Source organism: Octodon degus, unplaced genomic scaffold, assembly GCF_000260255.1.
Source record: "Octodon degus isolate 3935 unplaced genomic scaffold, OctDeg1.0 scaffold00049, whole genome shotgun sequence".
Classification (NCBI taxonomy): domain Eukaryota; kingdom Metazoa; phylum Chordata; class Mammalia; order Rodentia; family Octodontidae; genus Octodon; species Octodon degus.
The window spans coordinates 5,764,536-5,785,016 of record NW_004524625.1 but is presented as its reverse complement, the minus strand read 5'-3'; positions in this window follow the sequence as shown (position 1 = coordinate 5,785,016).

Genomic DNA, 20,481 nt, shown 5'->3' with positions numbered 1-20,481 from the left:
TGAGAGTGTACATGGCCATAAATCTGATAATTTGCTGAGTGATGGTTGGCAGTAACAATGATTAATACAATTATTGTATTTTTAATCTAATTTTATATGTGGCATAAAATTTAACAATCCAGTACGGGTAGAATAAAATAAAAACTGTCTGTCTCTTTTCCCACTTTCCAAGCTCCACTCCCAAGGGGAAAAAATATCTATTTATTTCATTTTTAATTTTGAGTATTTATAGGCTAATGCTGAATAATTTCTTTCTGTTTTCACTTTATGATGCGCCTACATCAGATAGCACCTTGCGTTCCTTTCTAGAAGAGTGAAGTTTGCTATCACTATGTTTGCTTTCACTCCTTTCTGGGCTTTCTGCTCTCTTGGGACCTTTACTCCTGCTGCTCAACCTTCCCTCCCCATTTGCCTAATGGTTAACTTTGCAGTTACAGACACCAAAGTTAAAACACTCTCTCTTTAATGTTCATTCTGTCTTTTATGTTTTAATCTTATTAATGCAGGTGCATATTCCTGCAGACCCAACCCAGAGCCTGTGGCACGCGAGCCATGCACTCCAACCACAGCCAGCCCCTGCTACTCTTTGTAGATGCGGCCGACTCATGCGCCAGCCTGAGGGACGGGGCGCTGTGTGCCCTACACCTCCTTCAACTCTCCGTCTGTCATTGGCTGTGCTGTCTTTTACTTCCAGCTTTTTGTGTGGCCAGATCATGCTCAGGGTTCCCACTCACATGGGAAACGGACATAACCAGTGAATAACTTTTAGTACAACTATGCACACCAAATACTGCATGGGACACACTGACACTAAGAAATTATCTGACCTTTAGGAACAAATGTAACAAACTGTAACTGAGCACTCGGTATTTTTATTTGCTAAGCTTAGGAGCACTGTTTTTTTAAACATTTCCTCTCTCTTTTTTCTTTATTTAGGGCAGTGTCTACAGGGACTCACTACATAGATCAGACTCATAGTGATTGTCCTGTTTTCAGCCTCCCAAGTGCTGGGATTGCAGGCGTGCACCAGCGCCACCACACCCAGTCTCCATCACCTTCTCAGCGCGTCCTGGGTGCGAGGCCCGGCTGCAGGCCTGAGAATGAACCAAGGCTGCTGCGCTCTGCCTCAGCAGGCGCTTTAGTCCACTGAGCTATCAGGCCAGCCCTCCTCTTTTTTTTTTAATTGAGGAACTGATTCTTTTGTTCTATCTTCAGTGTTAAGCTGAAAATTGCTGCCATTCAGTCTTGCTGTCTGCTCCATAAAAGCACAGTTCAGCGCACAGAATCCTACCAACGTTGAGGCAAAGCCTATGGTTCACATTATTTATCTCATTTCAATGACAGTTTTGTAGCAAAAGACTGGATCAAAACTTAAAACAAAAATTGTACTCTCCGTTTCCCCACAATTTCCTCTGGCCCAAGTCTTCTGAATTCTCTATCCTTGTTTTTAAAACATGAATCACTGTCCAGAGAGGAAGGTGATGCTCGGAGCTCGGGCATTGCTTGCCCTACTTTGGCGGAAGTGAAGCGCACACCAAAGAGGGGACTTCGGCGCTAGACAGCCCCCATTCTGATCCAGTCCTGCCCTGGCTGCTCTGGGGTCTTGGGCAACTGCCCACCCTCTGCACGGCCTCACCCTTGGGACGCTCGCTCTGCGGCTGCTGCTGGGATGAAGTGAGACGACAGAGGCGGTCCCTGCACTGCAGGCCCCCAGGAGGGTCGTGGACTCCATTCCCAGGACACCGCGGGTCACCCCACCCCCAGCCCTGCTCCCAAGGGGCCATGAGAGTGAACCTGCGCACCACAGCGAGCTGGCCCCCTTGTTCTCAGGGGACCCTTTCCCAGCCCCGCCTTCCACATTTATTCCCTGCAGTGCGCGCACTTCCAATTCAACTCGGTACTGAAGTAGTGGAGGCGTCTTGCTTTCCCCTCTTATATTTTTAAAAAATTCCTTTAAGTTTGCCTTTGCCCTTATTATTTAACAGACATGTGCTGCATGTCCCAAATAGAGGACTGCAGTTGGTGGGCCTACAGAAGGGGCACTGGCCTCTGTTCTCTCCCAGGTAGACACAGCAGCTGCCTGGTTCGTCCCTGGGGCCTGAGCGCCCTCAAACCCTGGCTACGCCCCTAGGGAAGGATCTGGAGTGAGGATCGTCACACCCTCCTCCTAAGTTGTCCCAGCTCAAGGAGTCTGTGCCCACGGCCTCACATTCAGGTGGCCCCAAAGGCCTTCGAGTCTCCTATCCTGCCCTTGCCTAGCGCCTGGCTCTAGACGGCCACCAGGCCGCCCAGAGCACATCCCCTCCGCCTTTGCTCTGCTGAGAGTGCCCTTGCATCTACCAGGAGCTCTGTGGAATCCCTCCCCTGCTCAAAGGTCACTTCATCTGGGACACTCCCTACCTCCCCAAAGGGTTAGGAGCTTCCTTTGCTAGAACTCTCCTGTAATTCGCCCACCCACTTGGAGCTCTTGAGAGATGATTCCTCAGTTGCATATCAAGACATTCAAAGCTGTCCAAGGACAAAAATCCAGGTGGCATTTAGGGCATCTTCTGGGATGGATGCGCCCACTCTCATGCACAGTCCCATATGGTGCTCCCAGCCGCCCGGCCGTGCTGTCACCTTACTTGTCACTGTCACAGAGAGACCAGCCCTGTGTTGACACCCACAGCCTGCGCTCATTTCCATCCAGTCAAAGCTAATGTTGCCAGGTACAATATATTCCTCATTTACAGCTTCACACATGTTCCCTTTTAGAGCCCTTCCCTTGCCTGTCTGACCAGGACCTCCTCAGCCCTAGGGACTGAGTGTGAAAGCTTGGGTTTGCTTGTTTCTGTTTGACCCACTAAATGCCTACCAGAGTTCCAGTGTTACAGCAGACATTCAGATGTAGAGTTGAGTGAGAAATGAATGAATGCATAAAGGTTATAGAAGGTCTAACCTAGTAACCAATGCATCACAGTGACATACTACGTGGGCCGGGGTCAGCGGTTCAGTGTCCCCAGGCAAAGGGAACAAGAACACTATTTCATGTCATAGTAAGTAGAGCATGTCAGAACTGTAGGATAATCTGTCTTTTCAACCAAAAATGCCTTTTTAATACAGAATTTTCAAAGCTGCCCATCAGAAAGGTGACCCTCCAGATAAGTAACAAGAAAACGGACAGAGTTGTCAAGGTGGCAGTGCCAGAGTTCTGGGCATGAGAAGAACCAATGGCCCCTGCCAGGTCCTCACCAACACAGAGTATGTCTGGCAGACAGCTGCACTCCATACACAGAGCACCTGTGTGGCCAGGCCTACTGGAGCAGGAAGCTCACACAAGACCACAGAAGTGCAGGAGCCCTGGCGGGGCCTGCTGGGGTCTCTGAGCTTGCACATGGGGGGCTGAGCACTGTTTGTTGTTGGCCAACCTGAAGAAGCATTGATGCTGCTGGTAGAACTCCGGCTTTTAGGCATCTACTACATGTGCTGCATCATGTTGTTCTTACGGTAGTTGCAGACTACCGAAAGTGCCAACAAGCCCAGGGCACATGGGAGCACCCAGAGCTGAAGGTAGGATGGGCCGCAGGATACGGATGTGCTCCCTGCTCATGGAAAAACCCCAGATCTCAGAGCCTCAGTTTCCCTCTGTACACTCCTCAGAAAATCAAATGAGGTGATGTGTGTGGAAGCTCTTTGTAAAGGAGGCCTTGGTGTTATGATAAGCCTGAAGTTTCAGCATCCACAGAGCAAAGTCTGAACATCTGCCAGCGATCAGACATATATAGGAAAATGTCTGATATCTGTGGGCTCTGGAACCTAGCCACGCTTTCCCGGCTTTGACACTACTGACATGTGGGGTCACGTGATTCCCGATTATGGGGAGCAGCTCCGTGGCCTGTCAGCTGCCAGTGCGTCCTGGTATCAACCGTTCAATGGTGACAGCAGCTACCTCTGTGCATGTCCCCACCATCATAAAGATGTCTGCAATGTTGACAAATGTCTTTTGGGAGACAAATCTCTCCTCAGCTGATCACCATGTATCTAAGTATTCCCTTATATGCCAGCTTTTGCTAATAATTTTGCCTATCCACTTAAACCTCACAGTAAATCCGTGAATTAGTGTATGTCGGCAGCACTGTCCCACCTTGTGAGTGACGCCATGTGTTAGAGGGCTTCATTAAGTAGCCAGGTTCATGCAGAAGACGTGTCTCTGTCCCTCAGACTTGAAAGCCGTGACACCGATTCTGCCCCTCTCTATCAGGAGGCAAGCGTGGCTTGGGTGGCTCTGTGTTAGCTACCGTGTTAGTTGGCAGGCCCCTCAAGGACAAATACATCTCTCTGGTGGGTAACAGACTTAACTCATATTCTGACCTTCTTTCTCCCATCATGAGACTTTGGTCCATTGGGCTTTGGATATTTTTACCACTGACCTTTAAACATGTTTGATCTTTTGAACTCCAGAAATTTTGGAGTTTCAGAATCACTAGACTCAAGTCCTCCCTCACTTGCAAAGCCCATCTTTGCCCACTGCAGATGGTTCATGGCTATGTAACACGTGGCCTCTGACTGTACAATACGTGGCTGGAAAGGGCTCCTCTCCCCTGCAGTGCTGTCCTACAGTAAGGAAATGAATGCTGTGGAGCACAGAGCCGCTGCCCCCAAACACAGAGAACGCTCATTTCTCATCTGTGATGTAGATACACAGGGCCATCATGGCCAGCGCAGCAGCTGAGGAGAACGCCTGCATGCCGAGGCCTTGCCACACTAGTGGGGGAGTCGTGCCAACACTCAGCCCATCCACAAGGGCCAGCTGCAGCCTCTGCTGGACTGTCCTCCCACTGTGTGTTCACTTGTGTGAGACATGGGCCAAACCAAGGATTGGCAGAGGATAAAAGGACCATGTGTCCAGTGTCGTGCCTTGAGGGTGAGATTAGAGGATTGTAGCAGCTTTTAGCTATCAGGATGATGTCCCTCTTCCGAAGGCTTTCGCCCCACTTCCACCTCATCCTCCTGGGGCACAGATGCAGGAGGCCCTGCCCATCTCCCCACAGCCTCTGAGCACATCTACTCCGAAAGCACAACGTTTGCCTTCTCCATCTGGCACGGCTTCCTCGTCCACTCCTTCTGCATCTTCCTCCAAACATCTCCTCTGTCCTTTCATCCGACCTACAAAGTGCTCAGCCGGTGGGGCGGGGGACTGTGTTCTGAAACGGCATCTGTCAGGAGCACACAATGACTCTGCCTGCAGGCGACATGCAGATCCACATCTGGCAACGGGAAGAGAAACTCAGTGAGGAGAGGAAAAGCAAATAGCCATGCCCTGTGGAGAAAAGGGAGACTGGAGCACAGGCTGAGACGCTGCTGCATGAGCCAGGCAGAGACTTTACGAGGCTCCATGAGGACAGTATGGCTCCACGCTTTGGGAGGTGCTCTTGTGTAGGGAGAAAACCGCTCCCCAGCGAGGCGGGCTCCCGGAGCCAGGCCTCTCCGCGTCAATGGCGCTCTGTTGACCAGCCATGGCCTATTTCTCTTGCATGATGGGGACTGAATCTTAATGACCTGTGCACGCTGCTCCTTCCACAGCACCCCTCCTGGGAAGCTTGCAAAGTGGCTGGACACGCTGTCCGAGGCAGTGACTGGCCCTCCTGAGCTGCTCAGGCGTCTTCAGGGAGGGGGCTCCTGCGTATGACCTTCCCCTCTGTGTGGCCCACCCTCATCTCTCACCTCAGAGACACCAGTTCAGCTTAGCAGTCTCTGTAAGCACAGAGGGAAGGGGCGGGAACAAATATTGATTCAAGGAATTAGACCCACAAAAAAGAGAAGAGTCCTCTTGCAGCTAGCCAAATAGGGCATCCTCTAAATGAATCTGCCAGCAGAACAAGGTAAATCTTATAGCCAGTCAAGAAGGACAATGGCCTGGGCCTTTGTCATGCCAGAGAGGAAGTAGCTTTCTTTCCTTGGTCATCCGCTGCTAAGTGAACTTGAGTAAGAGGTGGCAAGAAGTGGCTGCATGCTGGGTGGAACCCGACCACGCTGCCAGCTAACGCTAATGAAATCATCTCCAGGGCTCTCACAACCGGAGCACACTGCCAAAACCATTCCCTTCCATGCTGTGAAGTTGGCGACATGTGTCTTTCCAGGCCCTGTGCAGGGCATATGGCACTGTCTTCCTGCCCCCAAGAAGAGCTTGCTTTCTGTGGAGACCCAGGTATGCCACTGGAGAGAAAAAGCATTCACAGAACAAATGCGGGTGGAAAACTTCCTTTAGTCAGATGTAGGCCTCAGAGACAGACACCCCAGCAGCTAGGACGTGCTGTGTGCCTGATGCTGTTCCAAGGCTTGGAGGACACCCATTAAGAGTATGAATGAGGGAGGGCAGTATTCATTTTATTAACTCATTTGTTCCAATAAGGAAAGTGAGGTAAATAGTTAAGTAATTTGCCCAAAGTTATGCAAGTTAGCAAGTGGCAGAGCTAGAAGGAGAACTTGACCTCTTGGGACCAGAACCTCAAGAATGGAGCAAAGCAAGAAGCGTGGGATGGGCCACAGAGGCCACACTCCAGGTCATGTTGGAGTGGAGAAGCTGAGTGAGCGGAATGAGGCATGGATGACCCTGGACCAGACACACCCTGGGTATTTTGGAGGGGTCCTCTGTTGCTCCTCACAAAAGCCCCAACAGGCAAATAGCAACATCTTCTCTTCTCAGAAGGAGACGTGCAAGCTCACGTGGAGGCAAACTGCACCAGGCGCCTGGCTTCTCCGTGGCAGAGCAAGGGCTGTGTGCCTGATTCTGAAATGCATGTTTTATCCACCAACAGAATTGTAATACCTGAACATGTTGTCCTCATCCTAACCTGATTTGTAAGCTCACGGGTATGGATATGTCCTGGTGAGGATGAGCAGAATGAGGAAGGCAGTTGGACAAAAATAATGGATGAGCTGGCCTTACTTAATAAAGGAGGCCGAGGTGCGTGCAGCCACTCCAGGATGCCTGATGAGCAAAGGCACAGAAGTGCGAGCCTGAGCCTCACCAATGGTGCCCTGTGGCAGTTATGTGCCCGGAGGGGGGTGTGGGGAAAAGGGGCTGGAGCGCTTGGCTGGGGCAAGTCTTGAGAAGCCTCACATTCCCTGTTGAGTAGTGCTAAGCGAAAATCATAGGAGCCCCAAACAGAGGAGGGAAGTCTCGCTGCACCGAGATGCTCCAGGAAAGGTTTCACCTAACTCGTAGGAGAACCTCCCATGTGTGAGGTATGGAGCTAGGAGCTCTGGTTAAAATAAACAGCTCTGCCTTCCACTTAAAGTGAAATCTCCAAAATTAGTATGCACCTGTTTTCTGGACTTTGAGCAGCACTGCCCCAAGCAGGCCTCTGCCGTGGTTTCCAGGCTGGTGTTCCTGCCTTAGGGCCACCAGCTGGAGCGCCGACTTTCATTTCATAGTCTGTGGATCTAGGAGGACTGAAGCCTGGAATGAAAATTTGTATCAGCCTTAGAGCAGCCTTTGGAAGGTGCTTTTCAAAAGAAGAAAAAATGTCTGTGTGTTTTATTCCTCTTTGCCTCTCATGAAGAAGGAAAACAAAACGATGTCAGTGTGGAGAATGTTTCCCCTAAGCAGCGGATTCTCGGGGTGCATCATGCAGACCAAGTGTAAGGCGATGTCACTGAGAGCCCTGAGGGGCTTGAACACAGCTGTGGGCACAGCCCGGAGGCCTCAGTGTGCGAATCTGAAAGCGACACAGAAATGAGCCTGCATCAGAATAATGAAGGCAATGCCTGCGGAGCCGCTGGCATGTGTAGGGCCTGAGCAAGGGCCCAGCTCGAATTAGGTACTTGTCCTCACCACCAACCGTCCCGCATCACACTGCTAAAGTTAGGGTGCAATTGGAAGGCCATTGTGCTGCTCAAGGAGTAAAGAAGGCACTGGGCAGGCACAGCTGACCTGAACAACACCCCAGAGAGCAGAGCCACACACAGAAACAGCAGTGCCTTCATCCCTGGACATGTCAGCCATACAGGTTGTAAGATTAAAGAAATGTCCCTTTACTAATAAGCGACAATGTCAGCCACATATCAATGACTAAAAGTAATCAAAACAATCGATGAAGAAAAACTTACACTATTATGTGATGGAGCAGGAGGCAAAAATATCCAATAAACATGTTTTTAAAGAATATAAAATAATGGCAGAAAAAAAAGCTTTAGAAATGACACAAACTTTCACTAAACAAAGTAATAGGAATTCAATAATAGTTGCTGTGTTGCATGATGTTATCTTCAAGTTAGTTGTTCAGGTTACCAAATATAAACATGCAAGATTGACTTAAAGAAAAAAACAGTAATAAGAAAACAACAAAAAAAGTTGTAAGAAATTCAAACTAGGGGCCAGGGAGATGGCTCAGTGGAATAAGTGCTTGCCTGACAAGCGCAAGGGTGTGATTCAAGCCCCAGTTCCCCCTCTCCCACCCCCACCGCCAAAAAAAAAAAAAAAAAAAAAAAAAAAAAAAAAATACAAAGAAATAAAAAAAAAAAAGATAAGAATTAACTGCTCCTTTCAAGAGACCAGCAGAAATTGGCAACAATTATCCAAACTATTCTGCATATACACCTAAACATATATTTTTTCCTTCTTTCATTTCCCTTTTCCTCATCCCAGTTTTTCCATTCTAGTGAACAAATTCTTTCCCTTTCACAGTGTCTGTTGTCTCTTTTAGATTTCAGTTACTCTTTCAGGTTCTCATACTAGCGAGACAATATGATGCTTGCACATGTGGATCTGATTTATTTCACTTGCCAATATAGTCTCTAGTTGCATCCATTTATCTATAAAAGCCTCAAATTTATCCTTTTTATAGCTGAATAATACTCTGTGTATAAAACTACCCTATCTTTTTTATCCATCCCTCAGTTGATGGGTATTTGGATTGTTTACCAGATTTACCTACGATAAATTACGCTGCTATAAACAGGGATGCAGATACAATGATGTAGTAAGAGGACTTCAGTCCTTTTGGGAAAATATCTAGGAGGGGAATAGCTGGCTTGAATGGGCCCTCCAATCCTAGCTTTTGGCGGAATCTCCACACTGATTGGCATAGTAGCCATGCCAGTATGCACGTCCACCAACAGTGGACAAGGCATCCTTCTTCCCCCGAGCCTCTCCAGCATTTGTTATTGGTTGACTTCTTGATGATTGTCATTGTTTCTGACATAAGATTGTACCTCAGTGTTAATTTGCAACTCTTCAATGACCAGTGATGTTGAACATTTTTTCATATATTTATTTGCCATTTGTATGTCTTCATTTGTCATATATTTATTTGCCATTTGTATGTCTTCATATGTCTTCATTCTTTGAGCTTATTCTACTGAGCCATCTCCCTGGTTTCAGTTTTTATATTTAAGTATTTCATCCATTATGACTATAGTTTAGTTCATGGTGATAAGTTCAAGATTCACCTCAGATGCACATTTTCGGATTGGGTAGGTCTTTGAATTTTGAAGGCCTGATTTCTTTTTTAATTCTTTATATGTTCTAGATAGGGGCCCTATGTCTGAAGACAGCCCAATATAATTTATTCCCAATTTGTGGGTTTTCTTTTTAGTCTGTTGGTGATTTCTTTTGACGTGCAGAAACTTTTCAAATAGATGAGATCCCAATTGTTGATTCTTTGATGTATTTCCTGTACAGTTTGATTTTTGTTGAACTCTCTAGTTACCCCTATATCCTTAAGGTTTATACCTACTTTCTCACCCAGAATATTAGGGGTTTCAGTTTTTTGTTTTGCAGAACCAGGGATTGAACTCAGGCTCTTGGAGTTGACAGGCAAGAGCTTATTCTACTGAGCCATCTCCCTGGTTTCAGTTTTTATATTTAAGTATTTCATCCATTATGACTGTAGTTTAGTTCATGGTGGTAAGCATGGGCTTATGTTAAGCATTTACATGTGAAAAATCACTTTGTCCAGCACCATTTATTAAAGAGGCTGTCTTCCAGTGAACATGTTTGGACACTTTGATTGGGTGGCTGAGTGTGTTTGTAGTTGTATCTGCATCTTCTAATCTGTTCCATTGATCCTAGGGCCCGTTTTGTTGTCAGCACCATGCTGATTTTACCACAGTAGGTTGGTAGTATAATTTCAAGTCAGATAATTTATACCCCCTGCCTTGCCTTTGTTGGCCAGGATTGATTTTGCTATTCTAGGTCTCTTCTGGCTCCACATGAATCTTAGGAATATTGTCTCTAGTTCTTTGAGATATACTAATGGTACTTTAATTGGGAGTGCACTGAATCTGTATAACAATGTTGGGGGTAAGACTGTTTTCACCGTGTTGGTTCTTCCTATCCAGGAGCAAGAAATATCTTTCCATTTTCTGAAATCGTCTTCATTCTCTTCTTTGAGAGCACTATAATTTTCACTGTATAAATCTTTTACTTCCTTTGTGAGATTGATGCCTAAGTATTTCATTTTGGGGGGGGGCTATTGTGAAAGATGTGATTTATATAATTTCCCCTCGGTGTATTTATTGTTTGTCTATAGAAATTCTGTTGATTTTTAAGTGCTGACTTTGTATCCTGCTATGCTACAAGATTTAGTTATTACATCTATAAGTCTCTTAGCAGAGGTTTTGCAGTCTTCTATGTAAATATCATGTCATCTGCAGATAATGATAATTTCACTTTTTCTTTTCCAATCATTTTTCCTTTTATTTCTTTATGTTGTCTAATTGCTCTGGCTAATGTTTCCAAAACTATATTGAACAGAAGTGGTGACAGTGGGCATCCTTGTCTTGTTCCTGATTTTAAAGTGAAGGCTTTCAATTTTTGCCTTTTTAGTATGATGTTGGCTGTTGGATTGCCATAGATGGCTTTTATCAGGATGAGGTACAGACAATCTATTCTGATTTTCTGTAGGGTTTTTATCATGAATGAGTGTTAGACTTCATCAAAAGTTTTTTTGCATCTATTAAGATGATCGTGTGATTTTTATCTTTGGTTCTGTGGATGTTGTATATTACATTAATGGATTTACATATATTAAATGATCTCTGCATTCCTGGAATGAATCCCATACACTCGTGATGAATAATGTTCTTGATGATTTCCTACATTCTGTTTGCCAGTATCTTATTGAAAAGTTTTGCATCTATGTTCATTAGGGAGATTAGCCTGTAGTTCTCTTTTTTATTGGATCCTTCTTTGGTTTTGATATCAGAGTAATACTTACCTCCCTGAATGAGTTTGGGAGAACTGCTTCCCTTTCGATTTCAATGAAGAGTTTGAGAAGAGTTGGCATAGGTCCTCTCTAAATTTCTTGTAAAATTTAGTTGTGCATCTTTCAGGAACTGGGATTTTTGTTGTTGGTAGTTTTTTTATTACACTTTCAATTTCATTGACCAATATTGGGTTATTCAGAATGTTTATGTCTTCTTTATTCAGCTTTGGTAGTTCATATGTATCTAAGAATCTGTCCATTTCTTCTCTATTTTCCTTTCTTTGAGAGCAAAGATTTTCGAAATAAGTATTGAAGATCTTCTGAATTTCTACACAGTCTGTAGTGATTCCATTCTTTTCATTCCTCAGTGCATGAGTTGAGTTTTTCTTTCCTTTTTTAATAAGTTAACTAAAGCTTTATCAATTTTATTTATTCTTTTAGAGAACCAACTCTTCGACTCATTAATCCTTTGTATTGTTTTCATCATCTCCATTGCATTTATTTCTGTTCTGCTCTTTATAATTTTTTGACTTCTTTGGGGCCTGGGCTTGACTTGCTCTTTTTTTTTCTAGGAGTTTTAGGTGCAGCACAAAATTGTTTATTTGGGCTCATTTTGTTTTCCTGATATGAGAATTCATTGCTATAAATTTCCCTTTTAAGACAGCCTTTATTGCATCCCATAGGTTCTAGTAAGTTGCATTTGCTTTTTCATTTGAGTGTAAATATTGTTTAATTTCTTCTTTAATTTCATCTGTGACCCATTGATGGTGCACAAGGGCATTGTTTAGCTTTCATTTTTTATAGACTATTTGCTGCTTCTTTTTTCCATAATTTCCAGTTTCATTGCACTATGGTCAGAAAGTATGCATGGGATAATTTTGATTCCTTTGCATTTACTTAAGCATGTTCTATGGGCTAGCACATGATCTATTTTGGAGAACATCCCATGTGCACCTGAGAAGAATGTTTATTCTGATGCTATTGGATGGAACACTTTGTAATTGTCTACTGAGCCCATTTCTTCACAAGTTTGGCTTAGTTCTGTAATTTCTTTTCTTATTTCTTGCATAGTTGATCTATCTGCTTGTATCAATGGGGTATTAAAGTCCCCCAATACAATTATGTTATGGCTCATTAAATTTTTCATATGTGTTACACTTTGTCTTATATAGTTGGGTGCTCCTACATTGGGTGTATATGTATTTATAATTGTTATCTCTTCCTCTTCCTCTTGCATTTTTCTCCTAACAAGTATGTAGTGACCTTTTTATCTCTTTTAATCATGCTTGGTTTGAAATTGACATAGTCAGCAACTAGTATACCTATCCCTGCTTTTTCTCTGGGTTCCTATCACATGGAGTACTGTTTTCAATTCTTTGATGTTCATTCTATTAATGTGCTTTGAGTTAAATGTGTTTCCTGTATGCAGCATATTGTTGGATTTTGTTTCTTGATCCACTCTGCCTGTCTGCTTCTTTTGATTGGTAAATTGAAGCTGTTTATGTTGATAGTTACAACTAATATGTGCTGGCTTGTCTTGTCATGTTGTTTTCCTACTGTAGGATCCCTAATTTTCCCCTTTGCTTAATTACTTGCTCTGCTTGCTGATTCTCTTCTGTTGTTTTTGAAGTTGTTGTTGTCTTTGTCTCTTTCTAAAATATCTGTCAGTACTCTTTGTAGGGTTGGTTTGGTTGTCATGAATTTCTTCAGTTGTTCTCGCCATGGAAGTATCTAATCTCACTGTTAAATTTGATAGATAGTTTTGCAGAGTAGATCAATCTGGATTAGAAGTTATTTTCTTTCAGGACCTAAAATATCCCACTCCAAGCCCTTCTTGATTTGATGGTCTGTGTTGAGAAATCTGTCTTGATTCTGATGGGCCTTCTATCATAGGCAATTTGTTTCTTCTCTCTAACAGCTTTTACTATTTTTGCTCTACTTCTGGGATCTTGATTATTGTGTGTCTGGGTGAAGATTTATTTTGATTATGGCTAGCTGGAGTTTTATATGCATCAATTAACTGTATAACAAATTCTTTTCCCATACTTGGGAAATTTTTTGCTACTACTTCTGCAAACACTCTTTTTATGTCATTTGTGTTAAACCAGCTGTTTCATTGATACCTGTTAACCTTATATTATTTTTCTTTGCATCACCTTGCAGCTGGTATATTGTTATTTCCTGGTTCCTCGTTATTTTTGAGAGATCTTTCCTTTTGTGTTCACTAGCTGCAGTGCTATCTTCAAGGTCTGAAATTCTATCTTCTGTTTCATTCAATCTGTTTTGCCAACTTTCAGTGGAATTCTTAATGGTGTCTGTTTGAATCTGTTTCATGCATTCTATTTCTTTCCTAAATTATTCATTCAATATTTACATCTTCCTATTCCTTTCTATTTTTTAATCCAAGTCTTCCTTAGATATGTTGAACAATTCTTTCATTATTTTTGTCATTTCCTTTTTTACCTGAGACTTTATTTCTGATCCAATTGCCTCCATAGCCTGATGGAGTTGCTCCTATACTTCTGTTGCTATCATTTTAGATATTACAGGTGTGTGACTTCCAAATTCTTCTATGACTTTGTCTCCTGGACTTGTTTCAGGTGGGCTAAAGTTCTGGGATTGCCTTTTGTTCCTTCCTTTTGTCATTTTGCGAAGTCTCCAATGTTCTCCCTGACTCTGCAGAGATGGCAGGTGGACAGGTGTGGATGAGCAAAGTTCTCTGGAGAGCAGGAGGATAGGGCAGGCTCACCAAATCTGCTGCTGTGTGGGGTTCAATGTGGCTTTCACCTCGCTGAAAGGAGGGGCAAGCCACAATTCAAGGAGGATCCAGTGATGCTGAGTGCAGGCCAAAGTTCTGCAAGGCTCTCTCAGTGGGGAGTTTGTGCAGGATAGGGCGCCCACAGGTACCTGTGTTAGTCAGGTCTTCCTGGTAATCATCAGGGTGAGCAGGGTTCAGCAGAATTCCAGCAGGATGCCTTGGGGGATGGGGCTAGCCTACCAGGTCTTTCCAGCAGTCTTCAGGGCGAGGATGGGCACTGAAATTGACACTGTGGTAGAATTTGTGAGGACAATACTAAGTGGACAATATTTGCATTGGAAAATTTGGGTACTACTTTGCAGGATATGAAGACATGGAAACTTCAATGCTATATTGACAGTGGAGTACCCCTAATTTGAAAAACAATCTAGTATTGTATTTCTATACCTATGACCCCATCCACTTCTAATATGTGCCCTAGAAAAATTTACACATGTGCATGCACACACATATCGCTTCTCGGCCTTTTGGCTAAGATCAAGTGTGCATGCACACACATGTACTGACATGTGTACATGTGTGTGCACGCATACACACACACACACACCAAGAAACAAATATAAGTACTATCATGATCATTGCATAATTTTTTAAATAAAAAGGAAAACTTAAAACAACTGAAATCAACAGAACAAAGTAAACTAAATTAGCAAATGGATCAAAACCAAAAAATGGGGGGCTTGGGAGGTAACTCAGTTGAATAAGCACTTGCCTGGCAAGTGTGAAGTCCTGAGTTCAATCCCCAGTACCACAAAAAAAAGGGACCATCATGCAGCTTTTAAAAAATTTTGGAATATAGCTATTTAATTATTTATCTAATTAAATAAGTTTTATAAATTCATGGTTAAACAAAATTTGTACATGTGTTTAATAATCTGTTTATAAAATTGCTTAATAATTTATAAGTCAATTATTATTAATATTTATTAAGTTACAAATATGTGTAAGATATAATCAAACACTATTATAAGCTTCAAGATAAGTAAAACGTTGTTTAAGGTTATATACAAAGGTGATGCTCTAAAACAGTTTTAGATCAAAAAGAATTAAGTATCGTTATCACTAAGGATAACTTGGGAGGCACATACAGTTTAACCATATTGGAAACATTTGAATCTCTTAGTTCAGCCATATAACCACCTACAGCCCTTTCTAATGTATTCAATGTTATGTAACAAAATTTTCAAGAAAAGGCAAGTTCTTAAACAGCATGGTATAAAATGATCTCAAATTTGTTTTTTGTTGCTGTTTTCTATTTGGTTACATGTTTGCTTTGTTTTCTGCAAGAACGTCTTGCTGTGTGGTTCAGGCTGGCCTTGCACTCACTACGTGCCCAGGCTGCTCAAACGCATGGCGATAGTCCTGCGTCCGCCTCTTCAGCTCTGGGACTCCAGGCGTGTGTCACCACCAACTGACTCAGTTTTACATTTTGCAGTGGAGTGGACCCTTGGCTTGCAAACTCAGTTCATTCACCAGGGCTGATTGTGACTCAAATTGGTTGTAAATGAAACTGTTTTTCCCAAAATGCAATCCAAAGCATCCTTTAATTAACCTTTGCAGGATGAAAAAAAAGGCTTATGTAATGTATGTAATTTTCCAGAAACACCAATAATTTTCATAGTGTATTCACCAGAAACTTACAAAATGTGCCTACGTTACCAGAAACAGCAATTTCTTAGGGTACTCACCTTCAAGCCGACATCTCTGGCTTGCGGGAAGGGAGGTGAACTGGAAGGTGGCCACCGTTGTAAGAAGGCCCCCTTCCACAGGGACACCAGGAATCTGGCTCCCTGGTGTCTTTTCTGCCCTTGGTAGCCGGTAGCCCAGCCCTGCTTTGGCTCCCTAGGTCTCGCCCTTCTCAGAACTATAAGGGGGTCAAAAGCTGTCTGTCGCTGTTTTTGTTTAACGCTGCTCTATAGTTCTTTCGGTGTGACATTGCAATGAGCAGGTGAGTGCAAGGATGGCTTTCCTCTGCCTGGGTGGGGCCTCTCCACAAATGTCTGTAGCTCTGTCCACTTTTTCAGGATTTCCTTTATTTCAGAAGAAGAGCTTTGCTGTACTGATCGCTATACCGGCCTCCTCCTCGGAAAGCTCCTCAGCTTCCGCTCCCTGCCACTCAGCTGGAAACTTTTGAAGCTCCTCCCTAGGCAGTTCCGCTGAGTGTCTCTCTACCACTTCCTCCACACCACCACCCCCTATTTGCAAGCCTATGGACTCTGCTATAGTGACCATGTTGTCAACCAGTGGATCAACTGAAGGCTCAGGCTCCTCAACGCAGCCTCAAAGTCTATCTCTGATATAATATCAGGCCACACTTTCTTCCAAGCAGGTCTGTGTCCTTAGAGAGACACTGGTCCAAGACTTCTCAATTAACCCTATACAGGAAAGGATTTTGTAATGTTGCTTCCAAAACTCTTTAAGGATAAAAACCTGTATCTGAGACCATCTGCAAGCACTTCAGGAATAGTTCTGTGGTTTATAGTTTCTTTTGGGGGGTAGGATACTGGGGATTGAATTTAGGACCATGTGCTTGCCAGGCAAATGCTTATGCCACTGAGCTATATCCCCAGCTCCCTTAGCTTCTTAATGTTAGCTATAGCATGCTGGTTCATAGGCCACAGTGTAGGAGGTGTATTAGGTGGGAGGAGCTGGACTGAGAGCAAGGGGGATTCTTCAGCCAATTCTTCTTCCAAATCTTGTGGGTGCGTGAAAGCACTGTCCATGATGAGGAGAACCTTGAGTGGCAAACCTTTGTCCCCTAGGTATTTCCTAACAGTAGGACAGAAAGCCTCCCTGATCCACTCAAGAAAAGTGCTTTTGTTATCCAGGCTTTTGGTCAGATCTCCACAGGCTCTGAGCCTATTATCCGTGGTTTATGTTTTCTGAACACTCTAGGGCTATCAGAGTGATAAAGCAAGATTACCTGGAGGTCAGCACTCACAGTGGAACTTGGTAGTAAGGTGACCCTTCTTTCATAGGCTTGGGCCTGCATTTCCTTCTCTCTCGGGCATTTTCTTACAGGAAAGGCCAGTTTTAACACAGTAAAAACTCAATGAAAGCAAAAGTCATTTCTCTGTGTCATTGTTTTAAAGTGGTGTATGCAGTTTTCAGGGGCCTTTTCCTAACTCCGGCTGCTTCTTCAGGCCTACTTACACTGTGAACCCCAGGTCTCACCTTAAAATTGTGAAGCCACCCTTTACTGACATGAAGTGTTTCACCCTGATCATTCACTGATGGATTATCCTTTGTGAGACTGGCATTTTAGCCCTACCTTTTTCACAAAAGATAGGCTCACATAGGCTGTAACCTGCCATCTGACTTTCACTTATCCATACTTATAGCACTCTTTCTACCTCACTTAATGCTACTAATTGTGATTTATTCATTTGGGTAACACCTTCGGCAACACTAGCTTCCTTAAACAAATAGATCACACAAATGCCATATGCATGCTTATCCACAATTTCCTTCCCCCTTTTTTATTGTGATTTCTTTATTTTCCCTTCCTTGGTTTCTTTTCTAGCTTTTTGGGAACATTTTGATAGTAGTAATTGTAGCAGTTATATAAAGCATTGACCAAAATCACACCCACGAACACATCTGGGCTTCGATTACTGCTTGTATATATGCTTACATATACTTCTTTGGCATCACAAGTGTTTGTTTACAACTGTATACACATCTGGCGTTTAAGTCATAACCAGACTTTGGCCATATATTCTACTGAAAATTCCATTCATATCTCAAGATTTTGTGAGGCTGGTAGCAAGTTCAGGGTCCACTGTACTAAAATAAAAATACATGAATGTATATAAGATATTGTAAGCATAATGGCAGTTATATATTAAAATATACAAATAAATATAACTGAAACTTTTTTAAATTATTATTCTTTAGTTAATTATTTCACGGAGTTGAATTTACCATTCAGTTGTTGGTGAGTTCCTTGAGTTGAACTTTGGCAAGTAAGCCTGAGAAATAACATTCTTCTAACCTTTTGATGATTCCCTAAATGTGTTGTTCAGTTCTAATTTTTCCGAATTTGCCTCATGTATTAGAAAAAGTAAGTTTATAAAACATATGTAATAAAATGTGTTAGGACCTTCATGCTAAACAAAGAACTGATAATGTTTTCTCAGTGTTTGAAAAACAGAACTAAGTGGCTACCTGCGCCGGCGGGACTTACTGGTTCCAGCCCAGGTGCAGCATGGGTGAGACCCTGTTTCTCCCACTTGGGATGCCCCCCACCACTCCGCAGCACCTCCCCCACCCCACCTGCCGAATAGGAATTTCTGCTGCGCATGCGGGAACACCCAGACCCAGTCCTAGCCCAGGCCCGGTGAGTGTCTCGGAGAACATCCCGCTACACTGCGCCTGGGCTGGGACCTACTAGTCCCATGAGTGACACCCTCTTTCACTTTCTTGGGACACCCCCCATCACTCTGTAGTACTCCTAACATCCGGCCCACAGAGTAGGAATTTCTGTCGTGTTCTGGGAACCCCCAGATCCAGTCCTAGTCCAGGCCAAGTGAGTGTGTGGGAGAGTTGCCTCTACCCCTACTCCAATTTGTCCCCGCCAGACTCAGCTCAGGCCTGGCATATAGGCCTGGGGTGAAACCTTTCAGCTGCAATCCCTACAGAAAGTGTAGGAGACAGAACCACCCACCTAGTACAGGAGCAGAACATCTTGCCAGAGGGGAACAACAGGTTCATCCCCAAGGGCAGCAACAGGAAGGAACTGAGCACAGCAGCTAGACACAAGCCAGGTACAGCTGGATAAATCCAAACTTTGTAGATCTACACCTGACTTCAGTAGGTGCTAAGGCTATAACTACAACAAAGATCTACAACAAAGGTCAGAAGGCAGTGCTACACAAAATGTCAATGAGAAGGAGCAAAATGCAATGTCAGAACCCAAGCCCCCCCATAACAAGTGCAGAGGACACTAACACAGAACAAATTAGGAATAACACAGCTGAAAGCAATGAATCAATGGCTTCTTAAATAAAGAAACAGCTGCAGAAAGGTATAGAGGAACTCAGACTGGAAATGAAAAAAGAAATCCCAGAATTAATAACATCTACAGTAAAGAATCAAATGCAGAAACATATGGAGGAAACCCAATGCCCACCCAGAACAAGTGCAGAGGACACCAGCTCAGCTCAAATGTATGAATTAATAGTGTCACTAGTAAATAAGCAACAGCAGAAGGTTATAGAGGATCTCAGAGCAGAATTCTTTTCTGAAATAAAAAAAAGAATTCTCAGAACTCATAGCATCTGAAGTAAAGAATCAACTACAGAAACATAGGGAGGAAACGCAATCTGAAAAAAACACTGCAGTAAAAGAATTTATAACTGCTTCTAAAGAAGACATTCATAAAAAAAATAGAGGAGATTAGAAAAATGACGGATTTCTTCAATGAGCAATACAGGAAAGAAATAGATCGCATGAAGCAGAGTCAAAGAGATATAGAGGAAATTAAAATCTCAATCACAAGCTTGCAAAACCATTTAAGTGAAAGTGAAGACAGAGTTTCAGATCTTGAAGATGCTCGTGCAACTAGTGAAAAGGTAAGAAAGAATCTCTTAAACACAACTAGAATACAGGAAAGAATAATGCATCACCTGCAAGATAATGCAAAGATGAACAATGTGACACTAATAGGCATCAATGAGAAAGAAGGAGTCAATACAAATGACATTTAAAAAATATGCGCAGAAGTAATAGCAGAAAACTTCCAAAATATGAGGAAACAATCTGATCTTCAGTTAACTGAAGCACACAGAATGCCAAGTAACCTCAACCCAATGAAAACAAATTGAGACATATAATAGTCAAGATTCCAGAAATTCAGCACAAGAATAATATACTGAAAGCTGCTAGAGAAAAGAAGCAGATCACATTCAAAGGAAAACCCATCAGAATTATGGCTGACTTCTCTTCACAAACCATGAAGGCAAGAAGAGCATGGCGCAGAGTACTTCAATTCCTCTATGAAAACAAATTCCAGCCCAGACTACTATACCCTGCAAAACTCTCTTTCAAGTTGGATGGAGAAGTGAAATATTTCCATGAAAAAGAACAACTAAAGAATTTTATGATGACAAAGCCAACACTACACAGGCTACTGAAAGATGTTCTAGAGAGGGACCAAAATGATCACAACTCCACTAATGAGATCAGAAGCAACCAACTAAATAGGGCAAGCAATTAAACACAGGAGAAAAAAGAGTAAACAACAACAGGTAAATAACATGTCAATTATAAGTCAATATATCTCAAATCTAACCATCAATGTAAATGGACTCAATTCATCAATTACGGGAAATAGACTGGCACACTGGATTAGGAAACAAAATCCAACAATATGCTGCATACAAGAAACACATTTAACTCATAAAGACATTCATAGGCTGAAAGTCAAAGGATGGAACACAATACTACATGCCCCAGCACCTCAGAAAAAAGCAG